The sequence below is a fragment of the Bacillus rossius genome, chromosome 2 (assembly GCF_032445375.1).
Source record: "Bacillus rossius redtenbacheri isolate Brsri chromosome 2, Brsri_v3, whole genome shotgun sequence".
Classification (NCBI taxonomy): domain Eukaryota; kingdom Metazoa; phylum Arthropoda; class Insecta; order Phasmatodea; family Bacillidae; genus Bacillus; species Bacillus rossius.
Window position 1 is genome coordinate 46,898,095 of NC_086331.1, and position 21,333 is coordinate 46,919,427.

A 21,333-nucleotide genomic window follows, 5' to 3' on the forward strand; every position below is an offset into this window, starting at 1 on the left:
CAGGACTGGGGGCTGGCCGTTCTTGTCTGGCTTCGGCATCTCGACGCGCACAGGAGCATGGGTTTTGCATAATTTCTTGTGCGCGTCGAGACACTGCTGCCCTGACAGTCCTGAAACATGAGGCCTCTCATCGTAATAGGTGAAGCACCTCTTGCAGATATGTATTTTCTCTTTGTGGGCTGTGATCTGAGGCTGGAAGAGTCTTGAAAAGTTCTTTATATAGCTGAAATGTGAATCCTTGTCCTCGGTTGACTGCATGAGGAGATCGAAATGATTACATTTTTCTTTCTTCCCCATATGCACCGGCGTGATCTTGTTGTCCTCGTCAATGCTGTAGACGTTGACGGACACTTCTATGTTATTCCGTTCGAATACTTTGATTTGGTTGAGGGGGTATAGAAATCAATGCCTGAAAAAATTAAACTTTCCCTCCAGGTCGTGGTACCTCTTGTCCACGCATTCAGCATGTTCCCCCTCCACATACCGCGCCAGTATGGCCCACTTGAAGCACATGTTGTCCAAGTTCTTGGGGTCTATGCACACTTCACGGTTCTTGATGGCGGCAGGCAATTCAATGTAGGAGGAGACTCGAAGAGGGACAAGCTTATTGAAGTGGAGCTGGATTCGCTTCACGACAGACAAGGTCCACCCGGATCCCTTGCTGACGTAGTCCTCCTCCTCCTTGCATATTTTCAGGATACTGTCATCAATGGCTTCCTCGATTTCGCTCACCTCGTAAATTGGAATATTTTTTGTTTTGAACGTTCTTTTGTCAATCCCTTCATCAAAGGGAGCAGGCTTTGCATAGTCGCACTGGAGCCAGATATTGAATTTTATCGGTCCGTTTTCTTGAACTTCATTGGTTATCTGATTTATTAGATTATTTTTCATTTGGGCCATGTACGTACAAATATCTTTTGTTGTACCGTTGTTTTCTGTGACATACGTCTTCAGGTTGCGACAGAACACACTCTCCGCCTCAATGAACCCGGTACCTCCGGCCTCCAAGTCTACTTGTGCCTGGTCAGGCGCCTGCGCCCCCAAGACTGCCTGAGCCTGGTCGGGCAAACTCGTCACGTATTGCGGACGAGTGCTGGAGTCGGGCTGTTGCAGGCCAGAGGTCGTCTCTACACGCCGTCTTTTGGGAGCCAGGCCATTGCACGTTTTGCTGTGCACAAACAGCGTATCTTTACGCATAAATTCTCCCTGGCACTTTGCGCATGTAAATGTAATGCGGCCAGGATTGAAAGAGCACTGGCTCTGCTCGTGGCGTCTGGTGTCATGGCTATGCTGAACTGCTGTCCGCAAAACTTGCACCTCGAGCCAAGACTCTGCTCGACGGTGCCCCCACATGTTCGTATATGGCGGAACAAACTGTCTTTACGACTAACAATCTTGCCGCAAGTATGACATTGGTTGGTAATTTTGCGAGCAGGATTAGACTCGCAGATGCGCTCGTGCCGTCTAGCATTTTGGGTATTTGTAAAAAAAATTGCCACAGAAAGCACACACAGGCCCTGGTGGTGTTGGTGCACATACCTGTGTTGGCCTCGACGTGGAGGGCAGGCAGGCGGCGGCGGGCTGGCAGGCTCCCGAAGTCGAGGGCTCGGCAACGGGAACACCAGACGATGTCCTTTTCGTGATGAAGTCTGTAACACGAGCGAAAATAATAAAGTACTACAATAACAATGCATGAGTGCAAACACACACACACAAACAAACAAACACACGCACACAAACATGTACGAGCATACCCATACATACACACAAACAAATATACAAAACATCCGAAACAAGCACACATACATGTATACAAACAAAAGTTGAAATTAAAAAAAATCAACTCACCAGACGAAAACAGGAACGACTCTGAGTGCACTGCACGCACGCACGAGGAGGACCGGAACGTCGTGCAGCACACTGGAACCTGTAACACAGAAAAGAGACCGCCTGGCTTAGCACTCGAATTTTTTTTCAAGACAGCGCAAAGACACTGACGTCAAAATTTTATGTTTTATGTACTGACCGTAAACGTGGCAGAACCGCACGGAACTCCAGAGGGCAGACAGGCGTTCTCCAAGCGTATCACACTGGAGAGTAGCTCGACGCAAGCAGAAGCACTGAATACCTGAAACACATACAGTTTTTTTTACGAAATGTGCTACAATAGTAATTTACTCGTATATTTTTGTATATTTTTGTATTTAGTTTTTTTTAATAAATTTTAATTTTTTTCTATTTTTTTTATGAAACAAATTTATTTTTTTCTATTTGATTATGATAGCAAGTGCGCGTGCATCTGTTATTTTTTTTTTTGGGCCAGGTGAGGGGGCAGGCAGGGCGACTTGGGCGCCCCATGCGGCGGTGCGCAGTACCTAATCAGATGTAAGCTGCAGGGCGCGGCAGAAACAGCGCTCCGTGCACGGGATGGCCAGGGAGCACGGGGGTCGGTAGGGACCGCACGCGCCGTGGATGAGGGGAGGCAGCCCGTCCAGGGCAAAGAGGATGAAGGGGAGCGCTCCGCGCACCACGGATGATGGTGAGAAGCAGGGAGGGGGGAGGGGACGCTCTGCACGCTGCCCGTTGGTAGGACACGAGTGTGCACGGCATCCATCTTGCTTCAAGCTAATTTGTTCATGCATGAATAATAATAACTACCATTTATGCCAGGGGAAAATATTGTTTCAAGATGAAATATACTGCAACTGATGACTCTAATAATTCGACTAGAAAAAATTGTAATTATCACGACTGTAAAATATTACTATTGAAACTAACGTACGCGCGACATCTAACAGTTCCACTCGTACACATCATCTAATAGGTACAGATCTTAGACGTGAAAAAAAATAAACATACACTCAAAAATTACGAGATGGAAATTGTAATAATTTCTGAAACATTTTTTTTTTTGAAAAAACAGACGATAACTATTCCTCGTGCGTACGCCTTGCTTCTTTTTTTTATTATTATTTCTACGCTCTCTCTGCCGGCCGGCTAGGCAGCCGGCGGGCGTCGCGTCAGCCGTGCGCGCTTTCTCGGGTGTCATCGCCGCGTCACGTACTGTCATGTCAGCTCCGGCCTTCACCCAGTGGCCAGCTGTTAGGCTTGCTGACTGAGTGAAGGATGCAGCGAAGGCGTACACACACGCGAGACCGTAATGTAAAAGATAGGAAATTTTAAAGTTCAAAATAAAATAAAAAATTGAAGAAATTTTTTAAAGTTCAAAATATTTTAAAGTTATTAGAAAATATTAAAGTTGAACAACTTTAAAGTTATGAAAAATGTTGGAAAAAGTTAAAGTTGTAAAAAAATTTATGTACTTACCAAGCTACTGGAGTTGTAGAGACGGAAAGAGACGCAACGAAACTCGAACAGGAACATGCGGCGACAGCGGCAAGACCAAAAGTGAAGCCCCAGACGTCTCACACAGCAATATATAAGCAAATTCCCCCCCTTGCCAAAGGCTCCAGACAATCAGGGTGCGTGGGAGCCACTGCGATGTCAGGGCGATTTTTTGCAATCATGGGAAGGGTCGAGGGGGGAAAATCGAGGGGAAAAGTGGGAAGGGATTTGCGTGCTATGGTTAGTGCGATTTGAAATTTAAGGGAGGAGGACCAGGGAGAAAAATTGGGAGGGATGTAGGGAAAATCGGGAGGGAGGCTGACAATCCCCGCCTAGGGCAGACAGCACGGTGGGGATATTCACTAGCCAATCGGATTCAATCAGCTCCTGGCAGCTGGAAGATTCACCACGATACTCACTTTGCTCCAAAGGAAAAAATTACTAACTTATTGAAATATATATGTATAAATTACATTAATTTATTTTATACGAATTTTTTTTCAACAGTTTCATATTTAAATAACCGGCTGTACATTATCATCTTTTTTTTTAGTTTTATGATTACCTTTCAACCGCATATTATTATTTTTTAAACGGAAGGAGAAAAAAATAAATAAAAAGTCATTACAATTGTTTTACATTTTTTTTATTACTTCAAAACATCTAACAAGGCAGAGAGTACAGAACACAGGGCGCTACGAATGGTTTTGACAGAATCAAATTCGTAAAAGTCCGTAGCATTATCGCAATATATCTGTGGCGCATCGATGCTCAATCCACGTTTATTGATGCTGCGACGACGAGTTGCTGGTTCGAGTCAGGGAGAGGGTCGATGTCGAGTCCTAGTATTGGGTTTGGAAGCCTTGAGTTTAGGTCTGGACAGGTCGCTGCGCTTCGAAACCTCGAGTTTGGACAGGTCGCTGCGTCTCGTAGACATGGGTTTGGACTGCTCACTGCAGCCCAGGGTGCCGGGGTCGATACCGCTACAGTCTTCTGGTGTGCAGTCGGATGCTTGTAGAGTTGTACCGAGAATTTCTTCCTTGGTGCATGGAAGAATGGTTGTTGGTCTGAGGTTAAACACGACGCACGTATCCGGACCGGTACAGTTTATTTGTAGTTGTGATGGCTCATAACTGCGTGGCGAATGAGCAATTAGGAAATATAATACTCCGCCGTAACATATTTCCGTATAAGTGTGTAAATTTTCTTCTTCATCCAGGAAACTATATTCGACGCAGTTGTAGTCTGGTTTAGCACTCAGGTACTCGGTTTCCGGCTGAAATGGCGTCATTGTGTCCGAAAATAAACTGATTGATAGAGCTCGATTTTCGAGCTATTTATAGCAAAAAAATAATCAGGTGTGCCACTATTTGACAAATTAAAAATAGGGTTTGCCAATATTACAAATAAAAAATTATTCCTGCTGCGAGTGCCATTTCTGCATTAGCTGCGAGTTTGTACAGGCACAGACACATTCAAACTTGTCGTTTGGATGCTTAGCTTCGTACATTGAACAGAGTTTGCGCAAGGAAGGACAGCCATAGTCGATCTGTATATTTACAATTTCAACTGCTCCATCGTCACATAGATCTCGTAACCATTTCTTCTGTTCAGATCCGGCGACATAAATTATACCATGCGGATTTTGCAGTAGTAAATCTTGAAGTGTGTTTTTCACTTGGTGGTATGGGATTTTCCCTTCGTCCCACTCCAGGCCATGGTAGTATTTACATAGCCATTCTTTCGACCGTTTACTTTTTTCGTCTAGTAGTTTCCAAGGATACGGCGGCCGGGAAGCTGCGGGTTCGAGTCCAGTCGTCGTGAGTGACGCCAATTTCCTTGAGAACAAAGCCACTTTGGCTCTGGAAACCTTGCATGTTGCATAACATCCTGAAACCAACTGATGATGTAATGATACATGCAGTCGTATTTATATGTTTTTTTATCTAGTTCAATATTTTCACAAGACCTGAAAACGCATCGTAATTAATTACTCTGTCATGTAGGATTAGACAGAACGCCGTTGTGAGTGGCGGTACGTCATCTTTCGTGGAAATTTCCATTCGGCAATCAATCATAGAACTGCGAATCGATTCGTCTTGTTTGCTTACATCAAATACGATTAGCGGAGCCAATGATTTGCATGTGTCTGGACTCAGGATAGGGTGCGATTCTCGTCCGTGGTACGAAGATTGGAACTGCATGTACATGTGATACGGCAAGGAAATACCGCCATTTTCAAAATCAATGTTCATGTCCACGTACGGGTAACTTTCGCTGTTTAAAAATAATTTTACATTTTCCATAAAACAGTGGTCAAACACCGATCTGTCAGTCTTGAGGTTCATTTGTCTGTCTGTCTGCAAAGCTAATATTATATATCTAGGTTTTTCTGTACTGCTCGACGTCTTGACGACCCAGTGATTACGTCTATTCTGAGTCAGTAAAGGGCACGTTACGAGATTCCAGCTCCTGAAAGCAATTTCGACCGTCTTGTCCTTTTTGACGTAACTTAAAAGTCTGACTCTTTCTTTCGTGCTGACGGTTATGTGCGGAACAAACCACTCGGTGCTCGTGACGGTGACTGCGACCGGCTGGGGGTCGTTCCCGGGTGCTTCCACGACAGCATTCAGGTGCGATGTTGCTAGAATTAACACAAGTTCTTTGCGGGGGCTTAAATTAATATTTTCTTGTAATCCTCCACGAAGCCGAGAAGCATCGAAAGCGGTATGCTGACTTCGAATTTTCAAGATTCATAGATGGGAATTTTGAAATCGGGTTCCATTCCAAAACCTGCGATTTTGGTCGCGCTCAGGTCGTTCGGTGTTAGAGACAGGTAATTTTTCATCGTGGCAGTAATGCCCAAGTCCCACGATTCGTCGATCGCAATAAAATTCAATTTGAAAATAACTCGTTCGAATAAATGCAATATTCCGTTTCGTCCGAAATACGCAGTTGTAGGATGTGTTCCGTCTGCCTTTGTCAGCGTGCCTCTTATACGAATAAACGGCTGGCAGGGTAGAGTATAAACGTCTTGTTTCTGTACCGGAATGTGTATTTCCCTACCGGGCATATACGGCCCTTGGAGGTAGGGAGCGTGGTAGTGATATTCAAATTTATTTACATCGTCGCTAAACTGAGCTTTTTCTGACACGCTTAAATAATCTTCCATTCTTGTGGACTTTGTAGCCTCTTTCACGCAGATATTTCACGTTAAGAGGTGGTAACGCGCCACGGCCTCGCAACAGATTGGTCCTGGGTTCGTGTCGCTTCTTTGATTTATAGGCCTTGAAGATCAGTCCCATCGCTTCAAGTGTAAACGTAGTGTAATTTATTCGTTTATATAATTTACTAGTTTATCGTTTTGATCGACAATGTCGACTACCACTTCGTGTAATGTTTTGGCGAGCACGGGGGCGTAAATGATACTTTGCGGTACTTCGACCAGTTTATATCCGGGCGGAACCATTGGCGGAAACTCGTGTAACATGTTGTTTAGTCTTCCGTTGAGGTACGTTCCACTTGCCAAATTACAGTTTATACCTATTACATTCACGGACATTATTTGTACGGGTAACGAGGAGACGTGCAAGGTCTTGGCTGCGTATATTTTTGGTTCGAAACCGAGCATGGTACCTATGGTTCCGGATTTCGTGAAGTCGACATTTTCACTGCAATAAAGTTCGCACTGTAACGTGTTTGGATTATCTCGCAATTCAAAAATTGTGTTTGGAGTCAACGCTTGCTTGATGTAATTTGTAATATCGCTCAACTCGTATGCGCCGGTAGGTATGGAAACTTCCCGAGCTGTTGTTCCATCACTTTTCAAGAAGCACATTTTGCAGTTTTCTTCGTCAATGTTCGGTATGACATTATACGTTTGAAAATCTACGAGCCCGATGCTCCATTCTCCGTTCAAGTCTAGCGGCGGGTAGAATTTGGCTCGTAGCTGCGAGCTACGACCTGTATATATGAGTGTTACGGACATGACTGATTTATTTTCGCTACTGTACATTTATTTTATATAAGAAAAAAATATGTATATATATTTCGTTCTTAATATTTGGTTAGAAATCTCAAGCACAAGTGTCCGCAATTTGTTTGATTAGGCTTCTGCTCCGTTTCGTAATTGTAAAACAACGTAGTGGACCGGCCCAGATACTGTCGCAGTTCGGGCGGAGGTCTCAAATTACCGAAACTGTCGTAGTAAGTAGCTTTTTTTCCCGTCTTTACATAGGCCACCCAGTGTGTGCCGCGACCCGCCGACGTGTCTAAATTAATTATGGCGCACTCGCGTGTTTTTGGCTTGCTGGACAAAGTGTCTCGCATAAACACGCCACGGAAATTTGGTATTTTCAGTTTGCGTGCATACTTTATTAAATCTACGTTGGTGAGCAGTCGTTTCGGCAGCGAACTTAAGATTTTCTCTTTACTCGTTTCTTTTTCATGCCACGACCTGCCTTGTGAGGTCGTAGGTACAGTCCTGCGCCGTTTTTTTACCGATGGCAATGGCTTTCATGCTTGCATTATGTCTACGTGCTTTCTCCAACTGCTTTCGCTGGTTCTTGGACGTATTCACGGCCCTAGCAATGTTGGAAGCGGCTGCTGCGATCCCGCCTAGTGATCCTATAGCGGGCACCAGCAGCGGTAGAAATCCGCCCTTTTTCTTATTGGTTCTTTGTATCTTGCGCTTCTTGGTCTTGCGAATTCTGGGTTTACACACAACCATTCCTAATTTCGTCTTTGCCTTCATGATTTTAGATACGCCCCACGCTGCGATTTTTTCTCCAAGTCCCGCGTCCGGAGATTTGCTTATTTCTTCAGCTTCCTGTGCCAATATCTGATCTGCTCTGTGCCTAGATTCCAGATCCTTGCTGAGCGAGTAGGCGATATCGTGTTTTTTGTACTTTTCGTCCAGATGATTAATTCCCACGTCACCGCGAGCTAACCTTTTCGCAAGTTTCGTGCCGGGGCCGCAAAATCTGTAGCCGGGAATGTGTAGCTCCAATGGTAGATTGTTTATCAGCGAGTTTACGAGTCCCGCACCGATGTGTTGTTTGTTCCTGCCTCTTCGAGACATTACATGCAACTGGCCTAAAATCAATAAATACGATTGCTCTTATAGAATTTTCGTCAGTAGCGATGGAGGTAGTCAAGCAGGTTGTTTGTTTGCCAGTGCGCATTACGCAGGATGATGAAACTATCGGTCGTGAATCACGGCATGGCATATTATTACCGTCTACCGTACGTTGCATCATAGCAGGACCGTCAAACTGTGGCAAGATGTGTGTTTTACTGAGTTTACTGGAGGAGCCAAACGGTCTTCGGTTCGAGAACGTTTACTTGTATTCCAAGTCGTTGCAACAGCCAAAGTACCAGCGCTTAGCCGCTGTTCTACGCTCGGTGGAAGGACTGGAGTATTTTCCATTTAGCGATAACACCGATGTGGTGTCTACCGACGACGCAAAGCCTAATTCCGTGTTTGTTTTCCATGATGTAGCTTGTGAGAAGCAAGGCATAATACAAGAGTACTTTTCCATGGGTAGACACAGTAAAGTAGACTGCATATACCTGTGTCAGACGTACAGTAGAATACCCAAACATTTGCTGCGTGATAATGCGAATGTCATAGTGCTTTTTCGCATGGACGAACTTAATTTACGCCACGCTTACGACGATCATGTAAACACCGACATGACATTCCAGGAATTCAAAGACATGTGCTCCTTGTGCTGGAAAGAAGAACACGGATTCATAGTCATCGTAAAGGACTGGCCGCTATATAAGGGTAGGTACAGACAGGGTTTCGATCAGTTTATCGTCAAACATGAATCATAGCATTTCCAAATTTGGACGCAGCAGTCGAGCTCCGCGTACCGAACTATGCACCGTGAAACACGATGCTGAAATACGTAAATACATTTCGCTACTCGGTCAAGAAATAAAACGAGCAAAAGACGAAATAATAGTGTACTTTGTAGCCATAGACCAGCGCGTGGAAGCTTCGGATTCCCGAATTCGCGACATGATCGAAGTTTCGAATGCACAAAGGCGTGATGACCCAAAGTCGCTTCTGTCAAAACTTAATTCACGTCTGGTGTCTAATGGTGCTTCGAAATAAAAAAAATATGGATGTTAACATCGATTTGGCTAAGCAACTGCACGATGTCATTGAGGCCATACGAACAAAGTACTTGCTCGCCAAGCAACACAGATTAAGCGACGAGGTTCGAAGAGAGGAAAAATTGAAGCCTTTGAGTGCACGTCTGGAAATTTTCATAGCCAGGCGAGGGGTCGTCGAAAACGAGAAACCGACTAAAATTGAAATAAAAGAAGAGTCGCAAACTACGTCCGCTGGCAAACGAAAGCGAAGTCCACATATAACGGTCGATTCCAACGTAACTTGTAGCGAAGACGAAGTTTGTGTCGGTCGAACTCTTAGGAAGAAACCTCGAAATAAAAAAGTTTCGAAGTCGGTCCTCTCGCTAGCGAGTAACTGGCCGCCTATGTGCCACGAAACAGCGACGCGACGTATGGCGTGCATAAACGAGGTACTAAATGGGGGGAACCACACATAACTTAGAAAGTCACAACTTAGAACTGTCATAACTTAGAAAACTTGGAAAAATCCACGTAACTTAGAAACACACAACTTAGAAAGATCATAACTTAGAAACACACAACTTAGAAACACACAACGCAGAACCACACAACTTAGAAACGTCATAACGTAGAAAGTCACAACTTAGAACTATCATAACTTAGAAACACACAACTTATAACTGTCATAACTTAGAAACACGTAACTTAGAAACACGCAACGCAGAACCACACAACTAAGAAATGTCATAACGTAGAAAGTCACAACTTAGAACGATCACAACTTAGAAACACACAACTTAGAACTGTCATAACTTAGAAACACGTAACTTAGAAACATGCAACGCAGAACCACACAACTTAGAAACGTCGTAATGTAGAAAGTCACAACTTAGAACTATCACAAGTTAGAAACACACAACTTAGAACTGTCATAACTTAGAAACACATAACTTAGAAACATGCAACGCAGAACCACACAACTTAGAAATGTCATAACGTAGAAAGTCACAACTTAGAACGATCAAAACTTAGAAACACACAACTTAGAACTGTCATAACTTAGAACACGTAACTAAGAAACACGCAACGCAGAACCACACAACTTAGAAACGTCGTAACGTAGAAAGTCACAACTTAGAATGATCACAACTTAGAAACACACAACTTAGAACTTTCATAACTTAGAAACACGCAACGCAGAACCACACAACTTAGAAACGTCGTAACGTAGAAAGTCACAACTTAGAACTATCACAAGTTAGAAACACACAACTTAGAACGATTATAGCTTAGAAACACATAACTTAGAAACACGCAACGCAGAACCACACAACTTAGAAACGTCGTAACGTAGAAAGTCACAACTTAGAACTATCACAAGTTAGAAACACACAACTTAGAACGATCATAACTTAGAAACACGTAACTTAGAAACACGCAACGCAGAACCACACAACTTAGAAACGTCGTAACGTAGAAAGTCACAACTTAGAACTATCACAAGTTAGAAACACACAACTTAGAACGATCATAACTTAGAAACACATAACTTAGAAACACATAACGCCGAATCACTTTACTTAGAATTTGAATGAGAAGGCGTAAATATTTTGAAAGGACTGTAGTGAGAAATATTTTTGTTTGCACTCCCTGCATTCAGAGCTGCACTCTTGTGGCTAAATAGTTACTTTCGTGTTCAGTTTGGTTCTCTCTGTATAGATGGCTCTGTTAGTTCCACACACAGCTAAATTGACTTCAGCTAATGGTTTGCTCGCCACATCTGAACGACACGTTTATTTTATTCCTGTTTTCAATGATTATGATTTAATTTGTGTTAGTAAAACAGTTTTTTTGGATAGCTATAATAAATTAAGTTGATTACATAATGAGCGTTGGGCTAAATTCACGTTTTAAAATAACTACAAGTAAAACCAAGAAGAAAAAAAATTGAATTAATTTTCCCGGTTTCTATGACGTCACTGTTGACGGAAATTTAAAACTATATATATATATATATATATATATATATATATATATATATATAAATTGAACTTGTATTATCTGTACTACTTTCGTTGTAGCGTCATTAGGTATTCTTCTCTCGAAGGTTACATTAGTGTCATTTATTTAATATAAAATTTTTACATTTTTTTAAATGTAGCGTTAAACATAATCTTGAGAATATAAATACAGAATGTGTGTAAAATAATCGCTAAAATTTTAATAAGTGAGAAATCACGTAATGTGGAGAAAGCAGAAACATTAATGTTCAGACGCAGGGTAGTTCTTAAATATTTTTAAAACATTTTTAGATTAAAAGCGTTGCAAATTTTATATATGAGGAACATAATAATTTAATTTTTCCATTTCATAAAATTTATATCAAGGTACTATTTTCCTATTGATTTCCGGGGCAATACTGCACAAGCAATGTTTACTGGGGATGCAGAAAACGTTTGGCCAGACAGCTGGTTCCAACATGACGGCTAGGTCATTGGAGAGGTGGTAAAATATCAAGATTCATGAAATGATTTCGAACCTGAGCTTTCGCGTTTGCGCTACGTCGTTGTATTATACGTAGTGCATTTCCGAGTAACTCTCATTACTTGATGTGAGATAATGAAGTATTTTTACGGGAATTAGGTTTTAAATTTAAAAGTACGTATTTTATTACAAATTTTTTCTTTGTTACTGTGATAAATTTATTGTTTGTGTAACCTATTTTCATAGTTTTAAAATAAAATTCGATAACTATTTTCGTTTAATATACCTATTCATATCTTTAAATAAGTTACCCGTAGTTATTTATAACGATTTTTGACTAGTATTATAAAAATTTTGCAGGGGTATTTTCCGTATATATATTAATCATTACTTTGAATTAGTAACAGTTTAGGAAAAATTGCTGTTTCTTTTCTTCGGCTCGTAAAAGTTTCAATCCAGTTCATATTTCAGCGTGACTCATGTGGCTGAAAATGCGGGTCGATCTGCTCGGTGTGACCTGCGTTATGCCCTACGTCTAAATCATAAATTTTACTATCTCTCGCGGACTTTCTCTTCCATCACGTAAGATTGCAGCGTATTATGTCTACAGACTTTTAAGTTTCCAATGTCTTAGTAAATAAGTTGAAATTTACGTACTACGGCATTCCCCCCCCCCTTTTTTTATAGTAAAGTGTTAACAATATACGGTTTTTTATCAATTAATGATTACATTATTTTTTATTCCGTATTTCGCACAATAAACGTAAAAATTTAATATTATGTCTTTTAATGGTTCTATGAAAAAAAATTCCCTTTTCTTAATCACTTTACTCTAAAAGTAAGAACTGTGTAAGGTGATTTGGACGAAAATTTTAAGCTACATTGCTTGCAACCAGATAATTATTTACTCGACTTTGAATTAACACTTTCACTAATTCATTGCCAAGTGCAAGTAGGTGATTCACAAATGAGTTACTAATTGTTTTCTTGAGAAAAATGCTGTGACACATTTACTTAATTGAATGTCTGTGGTTGGTTATAGTAGGTAAATATAGTTCATATGGTTCCAGGAGAGGGGGGAGGGGGAGCCGGGGAGCCACGGCGGCCATCTTGGATTACGTCACTTCCGGCGGCCATCTTGGATTACGTCACTTACTGCGGCCATCTTGGATTGCGTCACTTCCGGCGGCCATCTTGGATTACGTCAAGTCCGGCGGCCATTTTGTTTTCTAGAACATTCCACCATTTTTAGTTTCGTCCGCCATCTTGAAAATCTTTATTTATTATCCGATTTTAATGAGAAAAAAAATTTAATAAAATTATAATTTAAAAACCTGTGCATCGAACATCCCACTCCTCTACATTACGAATACACCATCTAGCACCCCACTCCTCTGTTACAATTATATCGTCATCGAGCACCCCACTCATCCCTGTTACAATTTTTCGTTACACCGCATTCTTTAAAATAAATTTATTATCAAAATAAAAAATATATACCATCGTTGTCTGCCGGAGGCAGCCATCTTATTTAGTGGAGACCGCCATCTTGATTTCATCTGATGGATGTTATCATCGGGTGTAGGTTTCTAAACTACTTTAGTGTATGTAAGGTCGAGTTCCTATCCCATACCAGCATTATTATGATCCTTATAGACAAAAATCCACAAAATCCACAAAATCCACAAAAATCCACAAAATCCACAAAATCCACAAAAATCCACAAAATCCACAAAAACCACAATTATTTTGTTGTTGTAACCACCATTTTTTTCTTAAAGTCTTATCATTTATAGGTTTTAACTAAAATATATGTTATCAATACTATCGTTGTGGATGCGATACCTAGTTAAAGTAATGATACTTAATAAATTTTTCTTCCATCAAATTTAATTACGACTTCATAGTCGTCACAGGGACCAGAAATTTTTCAGAGTCCTAACTCACAAGTAATATTCTCTTCTCATGTTTGCGTACTCGTGTTTTAAAAGCTGCATGGAAGCAGATATTTTAATGTTTGCGTATAATTACATTTTACCATTCTCTAAGACATTTATAAGTATTAGAACCTTGGATGATATAGGTGTTATGTTAAAATAATAAACAATTTGACGGAAGCACATTCATAGAAAAGGACGCACAATCGGAAGCACAATCAACAAAAAAGGAAGTACATTTGGAAGCACAGTCAACAAAAAGGAAGCACAATCGAACATTTTACGTTTAAACTTAATGTCTGATCGCTATAGTGATAATGATGCACTTACAACACTCACCTCAGCCATTACCTACTGTCGCTACGAGCAAAGCCATTACCTACTGCCACTACGAGATGCACTTCATATCAAATGAAAATAGTATTTTTTTAAGTCGTGGCAAGAAGTCGAAGTAAATAAAATATAAAAAAATATTTAACACTATTTAATAAAAAACACACTCCTTCACACCATCTTCTCCCCCCTTGTTAACACAATACCATTCAGAAGGCGTTACCGACCCCCTTCACAACACCCCGCTCCGCAGTACTTTCCATACTAGCCATCAATTACTCTGCCCACACAACTATACAAGCATCACACAGCTCCAAAGTCGATATCCCCCCTTCCCTTCACATCAGCAATATACTCCACAGTCAGAGGGGAGGTGTTCACAGGTACATCTGCGTTGTCTTCCCTGGACTATTCGTCGTCATCCATCGCAAGAGCTTCTTCCTGGCCGCTAGCCTCCTGACAGCACGCATAGAACTCATCCTCAACATTCTTCTCATAGGTGGCCCGACACAACTTACTAGCTCTGTTGATAACTACGAATGATACATCCTAAGACTGCAATTGTTCAACTGTCCCCACCCCTTCTATTGCAGTCCTGTTCGTGCGTGCCAAGCACACACATCACTGAAGCACGGCCTTTGACGTCAGCAGACCTACCCCCTCCCCCCACACATTGAAACCATCCACTACCCATATAACTGCGTCATTTAGACCTGTCGCCACGCGTCCCCAGCCTCTTAATACCATTTTAAGCACCTTCGACGAACATCCCGACCTCTGGTAACTAGTGAAAAGTTTCAAACAGCTCATGAATAAATACATTTTTTGTTTATTTTAGACTTGCATTCATTAATATAAAAATTTACAACATTTCAAAACATTAAAATTTATATGGCATCAGTAGATTTTATCCAACTGATTTTCACATTTATAGAATCCTAGCCACTTCAAAAACAAGGCATCATCTTTCTAATCTATAAATTTTTCTACTTAATAATCGCTTGGGTACTTGGTAGACTGAATTTCTTCCCCATAGAATCCGCCACGTATCACCGAACCTCGTAAATCTTCCAAGTAGTAACATCTCGGATGGTAATTACGTATTTTAACAACACGGACTATTTATGTCAACCATTTATAAATACATACAAAATATTAAATTTTAGCTCTAAGTTTTATTACGCCTAGTTCATTTGCATCAAAATAAACAGTTTCCAGGAGTGAGTTATCTTTTACATTAACAGGCACAATGCCAGTTTTCCTGTATTTTCTGTAACATATAAATCCACATATAACTCCCTTTTGCTGCGAACTCCCTTCACATTACTTCCTTTAGAGCAGGAATAAATCATTCATCCACCCATCCTTTATCTCGATGAACATAGTTGAATTATTTATTTTGTACAAGGCTACAAGACTTCTTGGCTACAAAGCTACAAGCTACAAGGTTCAAATCGGCTACGTGTCTTCAATACTACCAGGCTACAAGACCACGAGGCTACAAGGATACATCAAACACATAGAAAAAAATCTGGGTATAAAAATACCAACTCAGCAAATTTAAAGCTTACTGTAGAGCCGAAACATCCCTGAAATATGTATTTTATGCTTCCTACAAGACCAAGGGGTTTTGAACCATAAAATATTCAGCCCTGGCTACAGACTTGACAACAAACATTCAATGAAACGGACACACATTTGGATAAAACATTCAACTCAGTAGGATACGATATCTAGGATACATTAGCTAAAATACTAAACGAAACGATAGAATCCGGCTTAAGCCGGCTACAATGCCTCCATCCACATTTAGCTACAAATTATTTTAGTTACAATGTAGTACGTACCCGCCAAAATTGCCGGAAAGACGTTATTATGACTCTCCATTTTGTTAGTCATTTATTACGAATTTTACATCTTTAAGTTAGAAGTTGTACTACGAGAACCCAACCTCAGCTAGAAATTAGATTACAATAAATAAAACAAACTTTTTTTTATCCAAAGTATAATTTGGTTTTTCACTTTTATACACATGCAGACAAAACAAGTTATTATTGTATGTAGCATACATTTCTTATTTCACGAAGTATAGACCATATTTGTTTGGTATTGGGTAAATTTTCTTCATTTTTGCGAGACAAGTAGAATTCTTAACCTATCTACCAATAGGTTAGAATATTTTCATGTGGCATAATAAATATCTTCGGCTTCTAACATCTTACATAAATTTTCATTACTAATACTTTTAAGACCTCTAAAGTTCCGTTTTTAATACCAGCCTCAAAGCCATTAAAATTGTAATCACCCTACTGACCATCATAGGCCTAATCTGAATAATTTAGTTTAATAAGTCGTTTCCATCATTTTGGTCTCAACACTTTATCACAGTATTCGATCTTGTGAGCTTCAAGTTCTTAATCATAGTCTTAGTTCTTGTAAGCTTCAGGTGAATCATAGCAGTCTTCGACCTTTTCAGCTTTAGGCTGTTCTAAAGTGCTTTCAATTTCATGGAGGCGACTAGAACTTGGTGTAAATTTTTTTAATTACCCATGAAAATGCTACTTTCTTCGTTAACTTTTAGTTCCAAATAAATAACAAGACCTGGGATAGTACTATTAGAATCATCATCTTCACATTTCTCGTGATCATTATAGTCGTCTAATATTTTTCTACCATTTCACTTCCTTTCTTTTATAGACACACAATTCTTAACCAGCCTTGTTTACCCATACCTCAAGGGGGGAGAGAATCAGGTTACAAATAAGTGTTTCGCGGCTGTACTTAGCCTATTTAACGAATGAGTAATGGATATTTTTATTCAAGTGTCACCTTATTAAAATGCGGAAATTTCTTATTTGGTGACAGGAATTCAAAATACAAACTGATATCTCTCAATATATTCCAAGACCAATACAAAAAATATAACTCAATAAAAGATATATGACTCAAGAAAAACTGGAAGCACATTACATTAAATTAATTTATTAACTCAGAATCATTCCTCTATAAGAATACAAATTACTAATGTGAACACACATTTAAAACACTAATACTCATATTTCAAACACAAATCGGCATATTTCAAAACAATAAACTACACATTTCACCAAAACCGCATATTTCAAGACCAAAACATAAGTTTGAAGTGATGTTCTTTTCTCTTCTAGAGCGACACGTGATGTTACAATCATCTGGTTTTCGTCGATGCTATAGATGTTTATGCAGGCACGAGGATTCTGTTTCTCGAACAGAGGGATCTGACGAAGTGGATTGGGAAACTCGTTGTTAGTGAAGTTGAACCTTCCCTCCAAGTCATTGTAGCACTGATTAACATTCTCAGATGCTCACCCCGCATCTAACTTGACCAGAATTGCACAGTTAAGACATATGTGCTCATCTAAGTATTTACAGATTGACCACCGCGTATTTTTGTTTGATGCAGGTAGGTATTTCGATGTAGGAGCTATCTCGAAGTGGATCAGCTTGTTAATGTGTAGTTGTAGTCGCTTAACACCAGACAAAGTCCATCCAGACCCCTTTCATAATTAGTATTCTTCCTCTTTACATATCTTAAAGATGTATTCAGTAATGACATTCTCCACTTCACGAACTGCAAAGAGTGGAATATTCGTGGTTTTGAAGGCCCTCTTGTCTTCACACGTACCCATTGGCTTTTCACAATTGCACTCAAGCACGATGTAATACTTGAGTGGATCATCCTCTTCAATTTCCTCTACGAGTTGGCTTATTAGTTTAACCTTGATAGAGTCCAAGTATGTACATGTGTCCTTGACAGAACTGGTATTATTTTCTACCACACAAGTCTTCAAGTTACCCCAGATTCCCACTTCTACAATGATGAGGTCGTGGATGTTGGCCAAAACCCACCTCTGTCACCATCTATGTTCTGCAGGTGCTTGGCTTAGGTATAACTACAGGCTTAAGCGCGGCCATTCTCTACTTCTTAGTTGATAGTGGATCAGGACCTTTGCACACTTTGGTATGTGCTATCAACTTACCAACCCTGTCGAACACTTTAGCATAGTTCCCACACGAATACATTTTATGGCTAGGGTTGAGACCGCAAGCCGTCCTCTCATGATGTGTGACATGGCTGGAGTTTTCGAAGGTTTTGAAGCAGAAGCTACACCAGGTGACTGAAGTCGTGAGGGCAGCACCAGTACATGTTGTAAGATATTACAGCAATTTATCACTGCAAGCAACCATCTTTCCACACAGATGACACTGCTTGAGGTCATGCTGCAGGTTGTCAGCACACTGACGTTCATAACGGTAGCAGTTATTAGCTTCCGTATAGGTAGCAGGGCAGAAACGTCATTTCTGCATGGTTGATGTCATCACAACAATCGGTAGTCTGTGCTCAATGCACTGAACACGCGAAGGAAGACCGACGTACGGAGAACTATAACAGAAGTCTTAAAAAAACAATGTAGCTAGCCATTACATGAAAATGTTTGCATACATAACTTCAAACCTACAAACTACAGCTTCAACAAACCAATCCTTAAGTTAGCACTACCTTGCCCGAAAGTAATCTAAAAAATCACTAAAATGTTAAAGTACTGTAACTGACAAGTTACACAGAAGTAGTCAAAAAATATTAAAAGTCCTGGTAACTGGTAACTTTTACAAATTTTTAAGTACAGAGAAGCATTTAGCTGAAAAATATTCAAAAGCCCGCACAGCCGCATTTTCACTCAAAAGTTTAAGTACACAGAAGAAGCTAGCAGAAATAATGTTCAAAGTTCTGATAGCTAACAAAATTATTTAAAAGATCATATAGATAGCTATCTCCAAAAGGAAAAAAAATGAATACACAGCCTCAAATCCACTCATTTAAACGAAATCCAAAAATTTAACACACAAACTACAACTTATCATACTACTCCTCAATATAACAAAGAAGCCCCTTGCTTGAAACCAACCAAACCTAGAAATTGTTACAATTTTAGCACAAAACGTAGCTCATGTGCAGGTTTTCATAACAACTCCTGAGATTCGGTAGGTCTGTGATGTGTGAAGGGGTATGGGGTAAAAACATGTAGCAACCAAGCAACAAGTATGATTAACTTCTATAGCTTGGACCAAGTACAACCACTATTGGTTTTACCAATTAGAGATGGGCTCGCGAGCTACTTTCACAATAATGACTCATCTCTCAATAATGTTTGAGAGCCTGAGCTATCCACAACAGTCTCAAGCAATTCACGGCATCATGGACACAAGAGTCCCTCAGCGCACAGCTATTATCTACACACACAGTTAAACTTCTACATGACAATACTTGACATGATATGAAAGAAAATAGTTAGAAAAATAAATCTAAATATTTTTTTGGATTCAGAACATACACATACATGTGTGAAACTAAGCATGGGACTTGAGCGAAACATTAGTTGCTCACGAAACATCTTGTGTAAATAACTTCATACCAACAAACCCACATTAAATCCATAATCATAGTCATAAATTATCAAACCAACCCACAACATCATCAAATTAATCCGCACATTAGCATATTGCAGCTACCAACACCACCCTTTGAATTCAATCTAACATAAAAATCACTCAAATACCACCAATGTAAAAATTACAAGTCGAAACATTATGCATGAGTTCAAGTAAGGAGGTGATCTCATCCATATCAGTATAGGCTCCTACACAAAAAGAAACAATTAAATGTATCACCCTGGCCACCAAATCATTTAGACCATCCCAAGACACATATAATATCTCTTATGCTGCCATTATTCTGAAAATCACAAGATTCTTTACTTTAACACCAGATACATAGTCATTATACTCTTCATCTTCTCAGATATCATCGACACAGCCATCATCATGATCAACATACTCATCCAGATTACTGTCATATTTCTTAATCTTAGGCATAGAATCTTCTTCTTTGTCTTGAAGCATCCTTTATAAGTGCCCATCCGTTCTCAAAGTTCGAAGGCTCTGGAGAAATGGGCTGAAACATATTCTCACTTTTCACAGTAATGGTACTTCCACCGTCTTCGGTCTTCCTTAAACCTTCGACATCCTTAATTTCAAGTTCTTTGTGGAGATCAGAAGAGCTACGAACATTTATTCCAAGGAATAAAATTCATCAGTGAGCATAACTTTACAAGTCTTGCAATGTCTTTTTAAGCTCTCTCTTAGAGCAAAATACCTGTCACACCGATCAAAACTTAACATTTTATATAGTTGGTTTTTGACATGATCATTCTTTCTCAAAGTAAAACCCCTGTCACAATAACTACACCAGTGACGTTTTCATGACGTTAATAGCACCGATCCAGAATCCAAATTAGTTTCTATGACAAATGTCAGAAGCAACCTGAAAGTTTAAACGTCAAAAATACTAAACTTTAATAGAACATTAAAATAAACTATCAGCGAGAGTTAATTCCGAATTTTAAATAATACATGGTTAAGTAGTTCCGCTTCTCACCAACATATTTTTCAACATGCTGATTTAAAGTACTTAGTTATTTATTTCTAATGAAGTAAACCTTATACAAAGTACATAATATTAGTTAAGCAAATATAAATGTTACCCACATATGACTACAAATGTAGTCAATTCGGCAGCAAATGTAACAAATTTTCTCCATCTGTCTACAAATGTAACCCTGTAGCCTTTGTATTCCGATCTTCAACCCACTTCGTTTCAGAGTATGATGGGTGTATTCATACTGTTTATAAAGCTATGTTATTATATAGCATGCAGGATGTATACTTGGTGTTCGCAAGAGAAGTAAGGATTCGGTAGGTCTCAAGGAAAAGAAAATCAAATTTGTGTTGTCCTCGTAACAAGCTACCATTTCTTATATGTAACAACATAGTGAATTTTAATCAAGTGTCATCGTTATTATCATTTCTTTAAACTAACCGAAATTTTCAGCACATAACCATTCACATATAGAAATAATCTGACTATGGTGGATTATTACCCCAGTATTCACTGAAAAATTCTACGTGAGAATCAATTTTATTTTTAAATAAGGTCTCATTCGGCAGTTCTAAGAGTGTTCGCAAGAGAAGTAAGGATTCGATAGGTCTCAAGAGAAATCATCAAATTCTTGTCAGGTAAAACAGCAGAAGCACA